Source organism: Bombina bombina, chromosome 12 (genome assembly GCF_027579735.1).
Source record: "Bombina bombina isolate aBomBom1 chromosome 12, aBomBom1.pri, whole genome shotgun sequence".
NCBI lineage: Eukaryota > Metazoa > Chordata > Amphibia > Anura > Bombinatoridae > Bombina > Bombina bombina.
In genome coordinates this window covers 150,657,607-150,677,284 of record NC_069510.1, presented here as the reverse complement: position 1 = coordinate 150,677,284, position 19,678 = coordinate 150,657,607, and the positions used below count along the sequence as shown (strand labels likewise).

Below are 19,678 nucleotides of genomic sequence, written 5' to 3'. Positions count from 1 at the left end.
GTAGAGCGCCAACAGATTCCACAGCGCTGTAAACATAGTCGGTGTACAGGATAGCTTTTGTAGGGGTCAAGTGGGTAGAGGGCCCTGCCGAGAGTTGCACTGTTGTAGTCGGCTCTTATGAAGCGATCTGTAAACAGCTGGGCCCATAGGCTTACAATCTAAGGGGTTCAAGGGGAAAGCAATGGCGTTAGGAAAGGTTAGTGTTGGTTGTATGCATCCCTGAATAGTAGAGTTTTTAGGGAGTGCTTGAAGCTGTTAAAACTAGGGGAGAGTCTTATGGAGCGAGGCAGGGAATTCCACAAGATGGGGGCCAGTCTGGAGAAGTCCTGTAAACGGGAATGTGAGGAGGTAACAAGAGAGGAGGAGAGGAGGAGATCCTGAACTGATCGAAGGGGACGGGAGGGAGAGTATCTAGAGACAAGTTCTGAGATGTAGGGGGGAGCAGTGCAGTTAAGAGCTTTATATGTCAGGGTGAGGATTTTATGTTTAATCCTAGAGGCAAGAGGAAGCCAGTGAAGGGATTGGCAGAGAGGGGCTGCAGATGAAGATCGACGAGTAAGGAAGATGAGCCTGGCAGAGGCATTCATAATGGATTGTAAAGGAGCTATGCGGCAGCTAGGTAGACCAGAGAGGACGGAGTTGCAGTAGTCGAGGCGGGAAAGGATGAGAGAGTGGATTAAAATCTTAGTTGTATCTTGTGTAAGGAAGTGTCTAATTTTAGAGATGTTTTTAAGGTGGAAGCGGCGGGCTTTAGCCAAGGACTGGATGTGAAGAGTGAAGGAAAGATCTGAGTTAAGTGTGACCCCAAGACATCGGGCGTGCGGGGTAGGGGTAATGATGGAATTATTAACAGTTATAGAAATTTTTTGGGGGGAGACATTGGAAGAAGGGGGAAAAATAAGGAGTTCAGTTTTGGAGAGATTTAGCTTAAGGTAGTGAGAGGACATCCAAGATGAGATGTGAGAAAGACAGTGACACGGGTTAGTAAGGAAGGAGGTAGGTCTGGTGCAGAGAGGTAGATTTGGGTGTCATCGGCATACAAATACACTACTGGGAGATAGCTGGTAATATGCCTCTTGCCATTGGCTCACCAGATGTTGTCAGCCAGCTCCTAGTAGTGCATAACTGTCCTGGAGCTGACTTTAACTATGGGTTTAATCACTCTGCATTTTCTTTTTGCACTTTCATGTCCCTTTAAACTGACATGATTCAGACAGAGTGTTCCAGCTGACTTATGTTATCAGCATGTATCTCTTTCCCTGGGTCTCCTTTGTTACAACTGGGCTCTGTTTCCATGAGAGCATACTGAGATAGGCTGAGGAGCGGGCACATGTCTAGGTTAATATGGGCAATGTGTGTGGCGCACAATCAATAGGGCAGGTGTGTTATTTTGCACTCGCCTCTAGCAAACAATAACATCATTTTAAAAGAGACCGTTATTTCTATATAATACAAGCAGAGAACTGGACTTTACAGTAATAGGAAAATAGTCACATAAGCAACAACATGAAAGTCTGTGCTTAAAGGGACAGTGAAGTTATGATTCAGAGAATGCAGTTCTAAAAGACTTTCTACTTTACTTCTATTAATTCATATGCTTCATTATCTTGGTATCCTTTGTTGGCGTGCATACCAAGTAGTGCAACAGGGCACTACTGGTGATTGGTGGTCATCAGTCATTGGCTCACCAGATGTGTTCAGCTAGCTCCCAACAAATATTAACAAAATTACTCCAGTCTCTTAGTATCCTAAGTAATTTGGAAAGTTTTTTAAAAAAAAAAGTATTTTATCTAAACCATAAAAGATAAAATGGGTTTATGTCACTTCTGAACATTATAGCAAAATTTTATAAGATGACATTCTGTTTTTTGTAGCATTATTATAGCTTTTATATTTAGTGACCAGGAAAAGGTAAATAGTCACTGACCAAATATCAATTAAAGGAAAAATAAAACAGGTTGAGATCTGTGCATGTCCTAAAAAAGCTAATTAATTAAAAAATTTTGTATAAAACAAATTACTGGCAAGTATTTTAAAATCATTTTAAAAAATAAAGAAAATTAATTACATAGCTAAGCTGCCTGGAGCAGCCAACTCCACCCCTCTTATCAGTGTTTAGACACAGGCATTGTATTTCAACTGAATGCACAGCTTCTAGGTAGCTCCAGTAGATAATCCCTATGCACTTTTGCATTCTAGAAAACAACAATAGATATAGATACAGCATAGAAGGAAATGTGTGGGGAGAGTTAGAGCTTTACAATTCACAAACTAAAAAGAAAGGGTTAATGGAGAAGGCACTGCAGTATAAATTTGCAGGTAAAGTAATTAAAGTACTTATTATATTTTGTCTCTATCCCAACTTGTTTCATGTCCCTTTAATCAATGTCTGACCCACCTATTCTACAATTTAAATTTACTTACTTATAACCAGGTAATGCTCTTCAGACTTTATCCACAGATTCACTTCTATACTATAATAATCTGTACCTACTGTATGTGACATGCCCGTGCCCCTCACATCAGACTCTAATGACCTCTTTACTATAATAATCTGTACCTACTGTATGTGACCTGCCCGTGCCCCTCACATCAGACTCTACTGACCTCTTTACTATAATAATCTGTACCTACTGTATGTGACCTGCCCGTGCCCCTCACATCAGACTCTAGTGACCTCTTTACTATAATAATCTGTACCTACTGTATGTGACATGCCCGTGCCCCTCACATCAGACTCTAATGACCTCTTTACTATAATAATCTGTACCTACTGTATGTGACCTGCCCGTGCCCCTCACATCAGACTCTACTGACCTCTTTACTATAATAATCTGTACCTACTGTATGTGACCTGCCCGTGCCCCTCACATCAGACTCTAGTGACCTCTTTACTATAATAATCTGTACCTACTGTATGTGACCTGCCCGTGCCCCTCACATCAGACTCTACTGACCTCTTTACTATAATAATCAGTACCTACTGTATGTGACATGCCCGTGCCCCTCACATCAGACTCTACTGACCTCTTTACTATAATAATCCGTACCTATAGTATGTGACCTGCCCGTGCCCCTCACATCAGACTCTACTGACCTCTTTACTATAATAATCTGTACCTACTGTATGTGACCTGCCCGTGCCCCTCACATCAGACTCTACTGACCTCTTTACTATAATAATCTGTACCTACTGTATGTGACCTGCCCGTGCCCCTCACATCAGACTCTACTGACCTCTTTACTATAATAATCTGTACCTACTGTATGTGACCTGCCCATGCCCCTCACATCAGACTCTACTGACCTCTTTACTATAATAATCTGTACCTACTGTATGTGACCTGCCCGTGCCCCTCACATCAGACTCTACTGACCTCTTTACTATAATAATCTGTACCTACTGTATGTGACCTGCCCGTGCCCCTCACATAAGACTCTACTGACTCTTTACTATAATAATCTGTACCTACTGTATGTGACCTGCCCGTGCCCCTCACATCAGAGTCTACTGACCTCTTTACTATAATAATCTGTACCTACTGTATGTGACCTGCCCGTGCCCCTCACATCAGACTCTACTGACCTCTTTACTATAATAATCTGTACCTACTGTATGTGACCTGCCCATGCCCCTCACATCACACTCTACTGACTCTTTACTATAATAATCTGTACCTACTGTATGTGACCTGCCCATGCCCCTCACATTAGACTCTACTGACCTCTTTACTATAATAATCTGTACCTACTGTATGTGACCTGCCCGTGCCCCTCACATCAGACTCTACTGACCTCTTTACTATAATAATCTGTACCTACTGTATGTGACCTGCCCGTGCCCCTCACATCAGACTCTACTGACTCTTTACTATAATAATCTGTACCTACTGTATGTGACCTGCCCGTGCCCCTCACATCAGAGTCTACTGACCTCTTTACTATAATAATCTGTATCTACTGTATGTGACCTCCCTGTGCCCCTCACATCAGACTCTACTGACCTCTTTACTATAATAATCTGTACCTACTGTATGTGACCTGCCCGTGCCCCTCACATCAGACTCTACTGACCTCTTTACTATAATAATCTGTACCTACTGTATGTGACCTGCCCGTGCCCCTCACATCAGATTCTACTGACCTCTTTACTATAATAATCTGTACCTACTGTATGTGACCTGCCCGTGCCCCTCACATCAGACTCTACTGACCTCTTTACTATAATAATCTGTACCTACTGTATGTGACCTGCCCGTGCCCCTCACATCAGACTCTACTGACCTCTTTACTATAATAATCTGTACCTACTGTATGTGACCTGCCCGTGCCCCTCACATCAGACTCTACTGACTCTTTACTATAATAATCTGTATCTACTGTATGTGACCTGCCCGTGCCCCTCACATCAGACACCACTGACCTCTTTACTATAATAATCTGTACCTACTGTATGTGACCTGCCCGTGCCCCTCACATCAGACTCTACTGACCTCTTTACTATAATAATCTGTACCTACTGTATGTGACCTGCCCGTGCTCCTCACATCAGACACCACTGACCTCTTTACTATAATAATCTGTACCTACTGTATGTGCCCTGCCCGTGTCCCTCACATCAGACTCTAGTGACCTCTTTACTATAATAATCTGTACCTACTGTATGTGACCTGCCCGTGCCCCTCACATCAGACTCTACTGACCTCTTTACTATAATAATCTGTACCTACTGTATGTGACCTGCCCGTGCCCTCACATTAGACTCTACTGACCTCTTTACTATAATAATCAGTACCTACTGTATGTGACCTGCCCGTGACCCTCACATCAGACTCTACTGACCTCTTTACTATAATAATCTGTACCTACTGTATGTGACCTGCCCGTGCCCCTCACATCAGACTCTACTGACCTCTTTACTATAATAATCTGTACCTACTGTATGTGACCTGCCAGTGCCCCTCACATCAGACTCTACTGACCTCTTTACTATAATAATCTGTACCTACTGTATGTGACCTGCCCGTGCCCCTCACATCAGACTCTACTGACCTCTTTACTATAATAATCTGTACCTACTGTATGTGACCTCCCTTGCCCCTCACATCAGACTCTACTGACCTCTTTACTATAATAATCTGTACCTACTGTATGTGACCTGCCCGTGCCCCTCACATCAGACTCTACTGACCTCTTTACTATAATAATCTGTACCTACTGTATGTGACCTGCCCGTGCCCCTCACATCAGACTCTACTGACCTCTTTACTATAATATTATGTACCTACTGTATGTGACCTGCCCGTGCCCCTCACATCAGACTCTACTGACTCTTTACTATAATAATCAGTACCTACTGTATGTGACCTCCCTGTGCCCCTCACATCAGACTCTAGTGACCTCTTTACTATAATAATCTGTACCTACTGTATGTGACCTCCCTGTACCCCTCACATCAGACTCTACTGACCTCTTTACTATAATATCGGTACCTACTGTATGTGACCTGCCCGTGCCCGCTCACATCAGACCTCTACTGACCTCTGTTACGATAAGAATCTGTACCTACTGTATGTGACCTGCAGTGCCCCTCACATCAGACTCTATCTGACCTCTTTACTATAATGAGTATGTACCTACTGTATGTGAGCCGGCCCGTGCCCCTCACATCAGACTCTACTGACCTCTTTACTATAATATTCTTACCTACGGTATGTGACCTGGCCCAGTGCCCTCACATCAGACTCTACTGACCTCGTTACCTATAAGAATCTGGTACCTACTGTTTGGGACCTGCCCTTGGCCCCTCACATCAAACTCTACTGACCTCTTACTATAATAATCTGTACCTACTGTATGTGACCTGCCCTGTGCCCCTCTCACATCAGACTCTACTGACCTCTTTACTACTATAATAGGTAGCTGGGGGTGGGTACGGGGGAAAATGGCATGTCTGTATGTGACCCTGCCCTGTGCCCCTCACATCAGACCTCTACTGACCTCTTTACTATAATAATCTGTACCTACTGTATGTGACCTGCCCGTGCCCCTCACATCAGACTCTACTGACCTCTTTACTTATAGATATCTGTACCTACTGTAGTGTACCTGCCCGTGCCCCTCACATCAGACTCTACTGACCTCTTTACTATAATAATCTGTACCTACTGTATGTGACCTGCCCGTGCCCCTCACATCAGACTCTACTGACCTCTTTACTATAATAATCTGTACCTACTGTATGTGACCTGCCCGTGCCCCTCACATCAGACTCTACTGACCTCTATACTATAATAATCTGTACCTACTGTATGTGACCTGCCCGTGCCCCTCACATCAGACTCTACTGACCTCTTTACTATAATAATCAGTACCTACTGTATGTGACCTGCCCGTGCCCCTCACATCAGACTCTACTGACCTCTTTACTATAATAATCTGTACCTACTGTATGTGACCTGCCCGTGCCCCTCACATCAGACTCTACTGACCTCTTTACTATAATAATCTGTACCTACTGTATGTGACCTGCCCGTGACCCTCACATCAGACTCTACTGACCTCTTTACTATAATAATCTGTACCTACTGTATGTGACCTGCCCGTGCCCCTCACATCAGACTCTACTGACCTCTTTACTATAATAATCTGTACCTACTGTATGTGACCTGCCCGTGCCCCTCACATCAGACTCTACTGACCTCTTTACTATAATAATCTGTACCTACTGTATGTGACCTGCCCGTGCCCCTCACATCAGACTCTACTGACCTCTTTACTATAATAATCTGTACCTACTGTATGTGACCTGCCCGTGCCCCTCACATCAGACTCTACTGACCTCTTTACTATAATAATCTGTACCTACTGTATGTGACCTGCCAGTGCCCCTCACATCAGACTCTACTGACCTCTTTACTATAATAATCTGTACCTACTGTATGTGACCTGCCCGTGCCCCTCACATCAGACTCTACTGACCTCTTTACTATAATAATCTGTACCTACTGTATGTGACCTGCCCGTGCCCCTCACATCAGACTCTACTGACCTCTTTACTATAATAATCTGTACCTACTGTATGTGACCTGCCCGTGCCCCTCACATCAGACTCTACTGACCTCTTTACTATAATAATCTGTACCTACTGTATGTGACCTGCCCGTGCCCCTCACATCAGACTCTACTGACCTCTTTACTATAATAATCTGTACCTACTGTATGTGACCTGCCCGTGCCCCTCACATCAGACTCTACTGACCCTCTTTACTATAATAATCTGTACCTACTGTATGTGACCTGCCCGTGGCCCTCACATCAGACTCTACTGACCTCTTTACTATAATAATCTGTACCCTACTGTATGTGACCTGCCCGTGCCCCTCACATCAGACTCTACTGACCTCTTTACTATAATAATCTGTACCTACTGTATGTGACCTGCCCCGTGCCCCTCACATCAGACTCTACTGACCTCTTTACTATAATAATCTGTACCTACTGTATGTGACCTGCCCGTGCCCCTCACATCAGACTCTACTGACCTCTTTACTATAATAATCTGTACCTACTGTATGTGACCTGCCCGTGCCCCTCACATCAGACTCTACTGACCTCTTTACTATAATAATCTGTACCTACTGTATGTGACCTGCCCGTGCCCCTCACATCAGACTCTACTGACCTCTTTACTATAATAATCTGTACCTACTGTATGTGACCTGCCCGTGCCCCTCACATCAGACTCTACTGACCTCTTTACTATAATAATCTGTACCTACTGTATGTGACCTGCCCGTGCCCCTCACATCAGACTCTACTGACCTCTTTACTATAATAATCTGTACCTACTGTATGTGACCTGCCCGTGCCCCTCACATCAGACTCTACTGACCTCTTTACTATAATAATCTGTACCTACTGTATGTGACCTGCCCAGTGCCCCTCACATCAGACTCTACTGACCTCTTTACTATAATAATCTGTACCTACTGTATGTGACCTGCCCGTGCCCCTCACATCAGACTCTACTGACCTCTTTACTATAATAATCTGTACCTACTGTATGTGACCTGCCCGTGCCCCTCACATCAGACTCTACTGACCTCTTTACTATAATAATCTGTACCTACTGTATGTGACCTGCCCGTGCCCCTCACATCAGACTCTACTGACCTCTTTACTATAATAATCTGTACCTACTGTATGTGACCTGCCCGTGCCCCTCACATCAGACTCTACTGACCTCTTTACTATAATAATCTGTACCTACTGTATGTGACCTGCCCGTGCCCCTCACATCAGACTCTACTGACCTCTTTACTATAATAATCTGTACCTACTGTATGTGACCTGCCCGTGCCCCTCACATCAGACTCTACTGACCTCTTTACTATAATAATCTGTACCTACTGTATGTGACCTGCCCGTGCCCCTCACATCAGACTCTACTGACCTCTTTACTATAATAATCTGTACCTACTGTATGTGACCTGCCCGTGCCCCTCACATCAGACTCTACTGACCTCTTTACTATAATAATCTGTACCTACTGTATGTGACCTGCCCGTGCCCCTCACATCAGACTCTACTGACCTCTTTACTATAATAATCTGTACCTACTGTATGTGACCTGCCCGTGCCCCTCACATCAGACTCTACTGACCTCTTTACTATAATAATCTGTACCTACTGTATGTGACCTGCCCGTGCCCCTCACATCAGACTCTACTGACCTCTTTACTATAATAATCTGTACCTACTGTATGTGACCTGCCCGTGCCCCTCACATCAGACTCTACTGACCTCTTTACTATAATAATCTGTACCTACTGTATGTGACCTGCCCGTGCCCCTCACATCAGACTCTACTGACCTCTTTACTATAATAATCTGTACCTACTGTATGTGACCTGCCCGTGCCCCTCACATCAGACTCTACTGACCTCTTTACTATAATAATCTGTACCTACTGTATGTGACCTGCCCAGTGCCCCTCACATCAGACTCTACTGACCTCTTTACTATAATAATCTGTACCTACTGTATGTGACCTGCCCGTGCCCCTCACATCAGACTCTACTGACCTCTTTACTATAATAATCTGTACCTACTGTATGTGACCTGCCCGTGCCCCTCACATCAGACTCTACTGACCTCTTTACTATAATAATCTGTACCTACTGTATGTGACCTGCCCGTGCCCCTCACATCAGACTCTACTGACCTCTTTACTATAATAATCTGTACCTACTGTATGTGACCTGCCCGTGCCCCTCACATCAGACTCTACTGACCTCTTTACTATAATAATCTGTACCTACTGTATGTGACCTGCCCGTGACCCTCACATCAGACTCTACTGACCTCTTTACTATAATAATCTGTACCTACTGTATGTGACCTGCCCGTGCCCCTCACATCAGACTCTACTGACCTCTTTACTATAATAATCTGTACCTACTGTATGTGACCTGCCCGTGCCCCTCACATCAGACTCTACTGACCTCTTTACTATAATAATCTGTACCTACTGTATGTGACCTGCCCGTGCCCCTCACATCAGACTCTACTGACCTCTTTACTATAATAATCTGTACCTACTGTATGTGACCTGCCCGTGTCCCTCACATCAGACTCTACTGACCTCTTTACTATAATAATCTGTACCTACTGTATGTGACCTGCCCGTGCCCCTCACATCAGACTCTACTGACCTCTTTACTATAATAATCTGTACCTACTGTATGTGACCTGCCCGTGCCCCTCACATCAGACTCTACTGACCTCTTTACTATAATAATCTGTACCTACTGTATGTGACCTGCCCGTGCCCCTCACATCAGACTCTACTGACCTCTTTACTATAATAATCTGTACCTACTGTATGTGACCTGCCCGTGCTCCTCACATCAGACTCTACTGACCTCTTTACTATAATAATCTGTACCTACTGTATGTGACCTGCCCGTGCCCCTCACATCAGACTCTACTGACCTCTTTACTATAATAATCTGTACCTACTGTATGTGACCTGCCCGTGCCCCCTCACATCAGACTCTACTGACCTCTTTACTATAATAATCTGTACCTACTGTATGTGACCTGCCCGTGCCCCTCACATCAGACTCTACTGACCTCTTTACTATAATAATCTGTACCTACTGTATGTGACCTGCCCGTGCCCCTCACATCAGACTCTACTGACCTCTTTACTATAATAATCTGTACCTACTGTATGTGACCTGCCCGTGCCTCCTCACATCAGACTCTACTGACCTCTTTACTATAATAATCTGTACCTACTGTATGTGACCTGCCCGTGCCCCTCACATCAGACTCTACTGACCTCTTTACTATAATAATCTGTACCTACTGTATGTGACCTGCCCGTGCCCCTCACATCAGACTCTACTGACCTCTTTACTATAATAATCTGTACCTACTGTATGTGACCTGCCCGTTTCCCTCACATCAGACTCTAGTGACCTCTTTACTATAATAATCTGTACCTACTGTATGTGACCTGCCCGTGCCCCTCACATCAGACTCTACTGACCTCTTTACTATAATAATCTGTACCTACTGTATGTGACCTGCCCGTGACCCTCACATCAGACTCTACTGACCTCTTTACTATAATAATCTGTACCTACTGTATGTGACCTGCCCGTGCACCTCACATCAGACTCTACTGACCTCTTTACTATAATAATCTGTACCTACTGTATGTGACCTGCCCGTGCCCCTCACATCAGACTCTACTGACCTCTTTACTATAATAATCTGTACCTACTGTATGTGACCTCCCAGTGCCCCTCACATCAGACTCTACTGACCTCTTTACTATAATAATCTGTACCTACTGTATGTGACCTGCCCGTGCCCCTCACATCAGACTCTACTGACCTCTTTACTATAATAATCTGTACCTACTGTATGTGACCTGCCCGTGCCCCTCACATCAGACTCTACTGACCTCTTTACTATAATAATCTGTACCTACTGTATGTGACCTGCCCAGTGCCCCTCACATCAGACTCTACTGACCTCTTTACTATAATAATCTGTACCTACTGTATGTGACCTGCCCGTGCCCCTCACATCAGACTCTACTGACCTCTTTACTATAATAATCTGTACCTACTGTATGTGACCTGCCCGTGCCCCTCACATCAGACTCTACTGACCTCTTTACTATAATAATCTGTACCTACTGTATGTGACCTGCCCGTGCCCCTCACATCAGACTCTACTGACCTCTTTACTATAATAATCTGTACCTACTGTATGTGACCTGCCCGTGCCCCTCACATCAGACTCTACTGACCTCTTTACTATAATAATCTGTACCTACTGTATGTGACCTGCCCGTGCCCCTCACATCAGACTCTACTGACCTCTTTACTATAATAATCTGTACCTACTGTATGTGACCTGCCCGTGCCCCTCACATCAGACTCTACTGACCTCTTTACTATAATAATCTGTACCTACTGTATGTGACCTGCCCGTGCCCCTCACATCAGACTCTACTGACCTCTTTACTATAATAATCTGTACCTACTGTATGTGACCTGCCCGATGCCCCTCACATCAGACTCTACTGACCTCTTTACTATAATAATCTGTACCTACTGTATGTGACCTGCCCGTGCCCCTCACATCAGACTCTAGTGACCTCTTTACTATAATAATCTGTACCTACTGTATGTGACCTGCCCGTGCCCCTCACATCAGACTCTACTGACCTCTTTACTATAATAATCTGTACCTACTGTATGTGACCTGCCCGTGCCCCTCACATCAGACTCTAGTGACCTCTTTACTATAATAATCTGTACCTACTGTATGTGACCTGCCCGTGCCCCTCACATCAGACTCTACTGACCTCTTTACTATAATAATCTGTACCTACTGTATATGACCTGCCTGTGCCCCTCACATCAGACTCTACTGACCTCTTTACTATAATAATCTGTACCTACTGTATGTGACCTGCCCGTGCCCCTCACATCAGACTCTACTGACCTCTTTACTATAATAATCTGTACCTACTGTATGTGACCTGCCCATGCCCCTCACATCAGACTCTACTGACCTCTGTACTATAATAATCTGTACCTACTGTATGTGACCTGCCCATGCCCCTCACATCAGACTCTACTGACCTCTTTACTATAATAATCTGTACCTACTGTATGTGACCTGCCCGTGCCCCTCACATCAGACTCTAGTGACCTCTTTACTATAATAATCTGTACCTACTGTATGTGACCTGCCCGTGCCCCTCACATCAGACTCTACTGACCTCTTTACTATAATAATCTGTACCTACTGTATGTGACCTGCCCGTGCCCCTCACATCAGACTCTAGTGACCTCTTTACTATAATAATCTGTACCTACTGTATGTGACCTGCCCGTGCCCCTCACATCAGACTCTACTGACCTCTTTACTATAATAATCTGTACCTACTGTATATGACCTGCCTGTGCCCCTCACATCAGACTCTACTGACCTCTTTACTATAATAATCTGTACCTACTGTATGTGACCTGCCCGTGCCCCTCACATCAGACTCTACTGACCTCTTTACTATAATAATCTGTACCTACTGTATGTGACCTGCCCGTGCTCCTCACATCAGACTCTACTGACCTCTTTACTGTAATAATCTGTACCTACTGTATGTGACCTGCCCGTGTCCCTCACATCAGACTCTAGTGACCTCTTTACTATAATAATCTGTACCTACTGTTTGTGACCTGCCCGTGCCCCTCACATCAGACTCTACTGACTCTTTACTATAATAATCTGTATCTACTGTATGTGACCTCCCTGTGCCCCTCACATCAGACTCTACTGACCTCTTTACTATAATAATCTGTACCTACTGTATGTGACCTGCCCGTGCTCCTCACATCAGACTCTACTGACCTCTTTACTATAAAAATCTGTACCTACTGTATGTGACCTGCCCGTGCCCCTCACATCAGACTCTACTGACCTCTTTACTATAATAATCTGTACCTACTGTATGTGACCTGCCCGTGCTCCTCACATCAGACTCTACTGACCTCTTTACTATAATAATCTGTACCTACTGTATGTGACCTGCCCGTGCCCCTCACATCAGACTCTACTGACCTCTTTACTATAAAAATCTGTACCTACTGTATGTGACCTGCCCGTGCCCCTCACATCAGACTCTACTGACCTCTTTACTATAATAATCTGTACCTACTGTATGTGACCTGCCCGTGCTCCTCACATCAGACTCTACTGACCTCTTTACTATAAAAATCTGTACCTACTGTATGTGACCTGCCCGTGCCCCTCACATCAGAGTCTACTGACCTCTTTACTGTAATAATCTGTACCTACTGTATGTGACCTGCCCGTGTCCCTCACATCAGACTCTAGTGACCTCTTTAATAATCTGTACCTACTGAACATGCCCATGTCCCTTATATCAGATTTACCAGACTTCCTCAGAATAATAATCTACATCTAATGTATGTGATTTTCCGGTAGCCTCAGATTGTGCCATCCTGAACCCCAGCAGAAAGCCCACCTGCACGTTAGACTCTCCCTGCACCTAGTTGTCACATCTGTCAATGTCAAACAGCTCTGCACAGTCACAAAGACTAAGTGATGCAGAGTTGGTTCTGGGTATTGGATACCTTCTCAAATTGAACTTCCAGACGCTTAGTCATTATTTTTAAAGCTCGAAAACTCCAACTACTTTCCTGGTCCTCATTCAAAAGATGGTAAACTACTTTCAGTGTAATAAGCCTCATAATAAAAAAGTGAGATCTGGAGACAGGACCCTTTTATGCAGTTTCTAATTTACTGTGATGCCTTTTTAATATACCTTTCCCTGCCAGATGCTGCATCTATCATTTTATACATGGGAAAATCTTTATAATCACTATATTTTATTGGATATCTGGAAAAATACCTGACCTTCTCTCTATGCTCACATGAAAAGGATGGTGAGGTGCCAAGATTCGCCCAAAACGTAATCTCTTCCACACCAGAAAAGAGTGTTCTAGCACCTCTGTATATTTGGTATAGGTGTCTGACAGCTGTCGGTCACTGCATCTGTAATTAGCGCTACCCAGGAATTTAACCCCTATATTGCCAGCTCTAATTCTCTTTGTTAAAAATGATTTGCTTGTCTTAAGTACTCTAGCAACGTTTGCAATATAAAGCAATGCTAAAACGCGCACAAGCCTACCTAGCTATGCTTTTCAACAAAGGATACCAGGAGAACAAAGCACATGTGATAACAAAAGTAAAATCTCTATCTGAATAATGAAAGGCCCGTTCAGGAAAAATCCAAATATAAATCTAGCTTTATGTCTAAAATGGTAAAAATTATATTAGAAACACAAAAATATAAAAACACAAGTGGAGTGGCTGAAGTTAAGCACATAAAACAGGGAATGCATACAAATGGTGATTCATTTTTACACAAGGTTTGAATATCCAGGATGATCTTATACTATAGTGTCTGACCTAGAGCCAGAGTCACTTTGGTATATTTCTTGGCTAATACACAGCAAATAAAAAGCGATAAAGCAACAGAACAGATGTGCTATATATAGGATACAGAACAGATGTGCTATATATAGGATACAGAACAGATGTGCTATATATAGGATACAGAACAGATGTGCTATATATAGGATACATGAACAGATGTGCTATATATAGGATACAGAGCAGATGTGTTATATATAGGATACAGAACAGATGTGCTATATATAGGATACAGAACAGATGTGCTATATATAGGATACAGAGCAGATGTGTTATATATAGGATACAGAGCAGATGTGTTATATATAGGATACAGAACAGATGTGCTATATATAGGATACAGAACAGATGTGCTATATATAGGATACAGAGCAGATGTGTTATATATAGGATATAGAACCGATGTGCTATATATAGGATACAGAACAGATGTGCTATATATAGGATACATGAAAAGATGTGCTATATATAGGATACAGAGCAGATGTGTTATATATAGGATACATGAACAGATGTGCTATATATAGGATACATGAACAGATGTGCTATATATAGGATACAGAACAGATGTTTTATATATAGGATACATGAAAAGATGTGCTATATATAGGATACAGAGCAGATGTGTTATATATAGGATACATGAACAGATGTGCTATATATAGGATACATGAACAGATGTGCTATATATAGGATACATGAAAAGATGTGCTATATATAGGATACAGAGCAGATGTGTTATATATAGGATACATGAACAGATGTGCTATATATAGGATACATGAACAGATGTGCTATATATAGGATACAGAACAGATGTGTTATATATAGGATACAGAGCAGATGTGTTATATATAGGATACAGAACAGATGTGCTATATATAGGATACAGAGCAGATGTGCTATATATAGGATACATGAACAGATGTGCTATATATAGGATACATGAACAGATGTGCTATATATAGGATACATGAACAGATGTGCTATATATAGGATACATGAACAGATGTGCTATATATAGGATACATGAACAGATGTGCTATATATAGGATACATGAACAGATGTGCTATATATAGGATACATGAACAGATGTGCTATATATAGGATACATGAACAGATGTGCTATATATAGGATACAGAACAGATGTGTTATATATAGGATACATAACAGATGTGCTATATATAGGATACAGAGCAGATGTGCTATATATAGGATACATGAACAGATGTGCTATATATAGGATACATGAACAGATGTGCTATATATAGGAAACATGAACAGATGTGCTATATATAGGATACATGAACAGATGTGCTATATATAGGATACATGAACAGATGTGCTATATATAGGATACATGAACAGATGTGTTATATATAGGATACAGAACAAATGTGTTATATATAGGATACATGAAAAGATGTGCTATATATAGGATACAGAACAGATGTGCTATATATAGGATACACGAACAGATGTGCTATATATAGGATACACGAACAGATGTGCTATATATAGCATACACGAACAGATGTGCTATATATAGGATACACGAACAGATGTGCTATATATAGGATACACGAACAGATGTGCTATATATAGGATACAGAGCAGATGTGTTATATATAGGATACAGAACAGATGTGCTATATATAGCATACACGAACAGATGTGCTATATATAGGATACATGAACAGATGTGCTATATATAGGATACATGAACAGATGTGCTATATATAGGATACACGAACAGATGTGCTATATATAGGATACACGAGCAGATGTGCTATATATAGGATACATGAACAGATGTGCTATATATAGGATACATGAACAGATGTGCTATATATAGGATACAGAGCAGATGTGTTATATATAGGATACAGAACAGATGTGCTATATATAGGATACAGAACAGATGTGCTATATATAGGATACAGAGCAGATGTGTTATATATAGGATACAGAGCAGATGTGCTATATATAGGATACAGAACAGATGTGCTATATATAGGATACAGAACAGATGTGCTATATATAGGATACAGAGCAGATGTGTTATATATAGGATATAGAACAGATGTGCTATATATAGGATACAGAACAGATGTGCTATATATAGGATACATGAAAAGATGTGCTATATATAGGATACAGAGCAGATGTGTTATATATAGGATACATGAACAGATGTGCTATATATAGGATACATGAACAGATGTGCTATATATAGGATACAGAACAGATGTTTTATATATAGGATACAAAACAGATGTGCTATATATAGGATACAGAACAGATGTGCTATATATAGGATACAGAGCAGATGTGCTATATATAGGATACATGAACAGATGTGCTATATATAGGATACATGAACAGATGTGCTATATATAGGATACATGAACAGATGTGCTATATATAGGATACATGAACAGATGTGCTATATATAGGATACATGAACAGATGTGCTATATATAGGATACAGAACAGATGTGTTATATATAGGATACATAACAGATGTGCTATATATAGGATACAGAGCAGATGTGCTATATATAGGATACATGAACAGATGTGCTATATATAGGATACATGAACAGATGTGCTATATATAGGAAACATGAACAGATGTGCTATATATAGGATACATGAACAGATGTGCTATATATAGGATACATGAACAGATGTGCTATATATAGGATACATGAACAGATGTCTTATATATAGGATACAGAACAAATGTGTTATATATAGGATACATGAAAAGATGTGCTATATATAGGATACAGAACAGATGTGCTATATATAGGATACACGAACAGATGTGCTATATATAGGATACACGAACAGATGTGCTATATATAGCATACACGAACAGATGTGCTATATATAGGATACACGAACAGATGTGCTATATATAGGATACATGAACAGATGTGCTATATATAGGATACATGAACAGATGTGCTATATATAGGATACACGAACAGATGTGCTATATATAGGATACACGAGCAGATGTGCTATATATAGGATTCATGAACAGATGTGCTATATATAGGATACATGAACAGATGTGCTATATATAGGATACATGAACAGATGTGCTATATATAGGAAACATGAACAGATGTGCTATATATAGGATACACGAACAGATGTGCTATATATAGGATACAGAACAGATGTGCTATATATAGGATACATGAAAAGATGTGCTATATATAGGATACAGAACAGATGTGCTATATATAGGATACACGAACAGATGTGCTATATATAGGATACACAAACAGATGTGCTATATATAGCATACATGAACAGATGTGCTATATATAGGATACATGAACAGATGTGCTATATATAGGATACAGAACAGATGTGCTATATATAGGATACATGAACAGATGTGCTATATATAGGAAACATGAACAGATGTGCTATATATAGGATACATGAACAGATGTGTTATATATAGGATACATGAACAGATGTGTTATATATAGGATACAGAACAGATGTCTTATATATAGGATACATGAACAGATGTGTTATATATAGGATACAGAACAGATGTGTTATATATAGGATACACGAACAGATGTGCTATATATAGGATACAGAACAGATGTGCTATATATAGGATACAGAACAGATGTCTTATATATAGGATACATGAACAGATGTGTTATATATAGGATACAGAACAGATGTGTTATATATAGGATACACGAACAGATGTGCTATATATAGGATACAGAACAGATGTGTTATATATAGGATACATGAACAGATGTGTTATATATAGGATACAGAACAGATGTCTTATATATAGGATACATGAACAGATGTGTTATATATAGGATACAGAACAGATGTGTTATATATAGGATACACGAACAGATGTGCTATATATAGGATACAGAACAGATGTGCTATATATAGGATACATGAACAGATGTGTTATATATAGGATACAGAACAGATGTGTTATATATAGGATACATGAACAGATGTGTTATATATAGGCTACAGAACAGATGTGTTATATATAGGATACACGAACAGATGTGCTATATATAGGATACAGAACAGATTGTTAAACTAATAACAGACCTGTTTAACCCCTTCCCGCCCTTATGACGTTCTATACCGCCCTAACCGCACTGGGCTTCAAAACCCTTACGACGGCATAGAACATCATAGCTGTTTGACTACACTAAAGCAAAAGGCTCTTCCTAAATGGGATCGCAGGCGGGATGGCGTGCCTAGCGTCATAGGCACCCCCCCGACCCAATTCTATCACTGAAATCAGGCGATTGTTTCAATTCTTTACTTATTTGTTTACATCAGAACTTTGTTCAGATGTAGACTAATACGTTTGGACAGGAAGGGGTTAAGTTTACAATTTCTAAATATTTCTGTTAATCTCAGAAGCTGTTTTTTAGAATTGACAAATTTATGGTCTTGTTTTTGTTTTGTTTTTTTAAATTAAAGGGCCAACTTCCTGTCCAGCTATGATCCCACACCTGTTTGCTGGAGCTTTGGATTTCCTGTTCTTAGTCCTGGCAGTGTTTAACTCTTTTAGTTGCCAGAGAAAAGCATTCAGCTAAGGGGTTAACATCGAAAATTCATCAAAAATTAAAAAAAAAAAATACATGTAGGATTACAACTCTACATCTAATATTTACCTACATGAAAAAAGTTATTTCTTGCTAAATAATTGTTTAAAAAGGTACCTGGTAAATTCTGCCGTCTCTTCCGCTGACTTCTGTTCAGTAGTCTGTGATGTCTTCGCTTGTACCACAAATCCTTATTTAACGGCAGTTTATTTATTACTGCAAGGAAAGACATAGGAAACTTCAGAAAACACCAAATATACTTAAAAGTGTAAAAAAAGGCAAATCACTTGTATAGGTACAACTTGCAATAATGGAATAATAACGACATTTAAACTTATGAAGAAAACTTTAGTGGAAAATAGGAGTCAGAAGACCTCGTGTCAGTGTAAATTTTACCGACATTGCCGGTATTTTTAAGGTTTAGGTCAAAATTTCAAACTAAGATTAAATAAAGAAATAAAGATGCTATCATAATAAAACTTCTAAGTGTGTTAGAATCCA

The 19,678-nt window shown here is 41.2% G+C and overlaps 1 protein-coding gene across 1 annotated transcript in view; it reads right to left on the bottom strand.

The window, feature by feature from the left end:
- LOC128643031 (serine/threonine-protein kinase Nek6-like) overlaps positions 1 to 19,396 on the bottom strand; it is a 278,521-nt gene extending 259,125 nt beyond the window's left edge. The window contains exon 1 of the mRNA XM_053695950.1: positions 19,295 to 19,396. The gene's annotated coding sequence lies outside the window, so the exon portion shown is untranslated. The remainder of the gene's footprint in view (positions 1 to 19,294) is intronic.
- Positions 19,397 to 19,678: the final 282 nt, after the last annotated feature.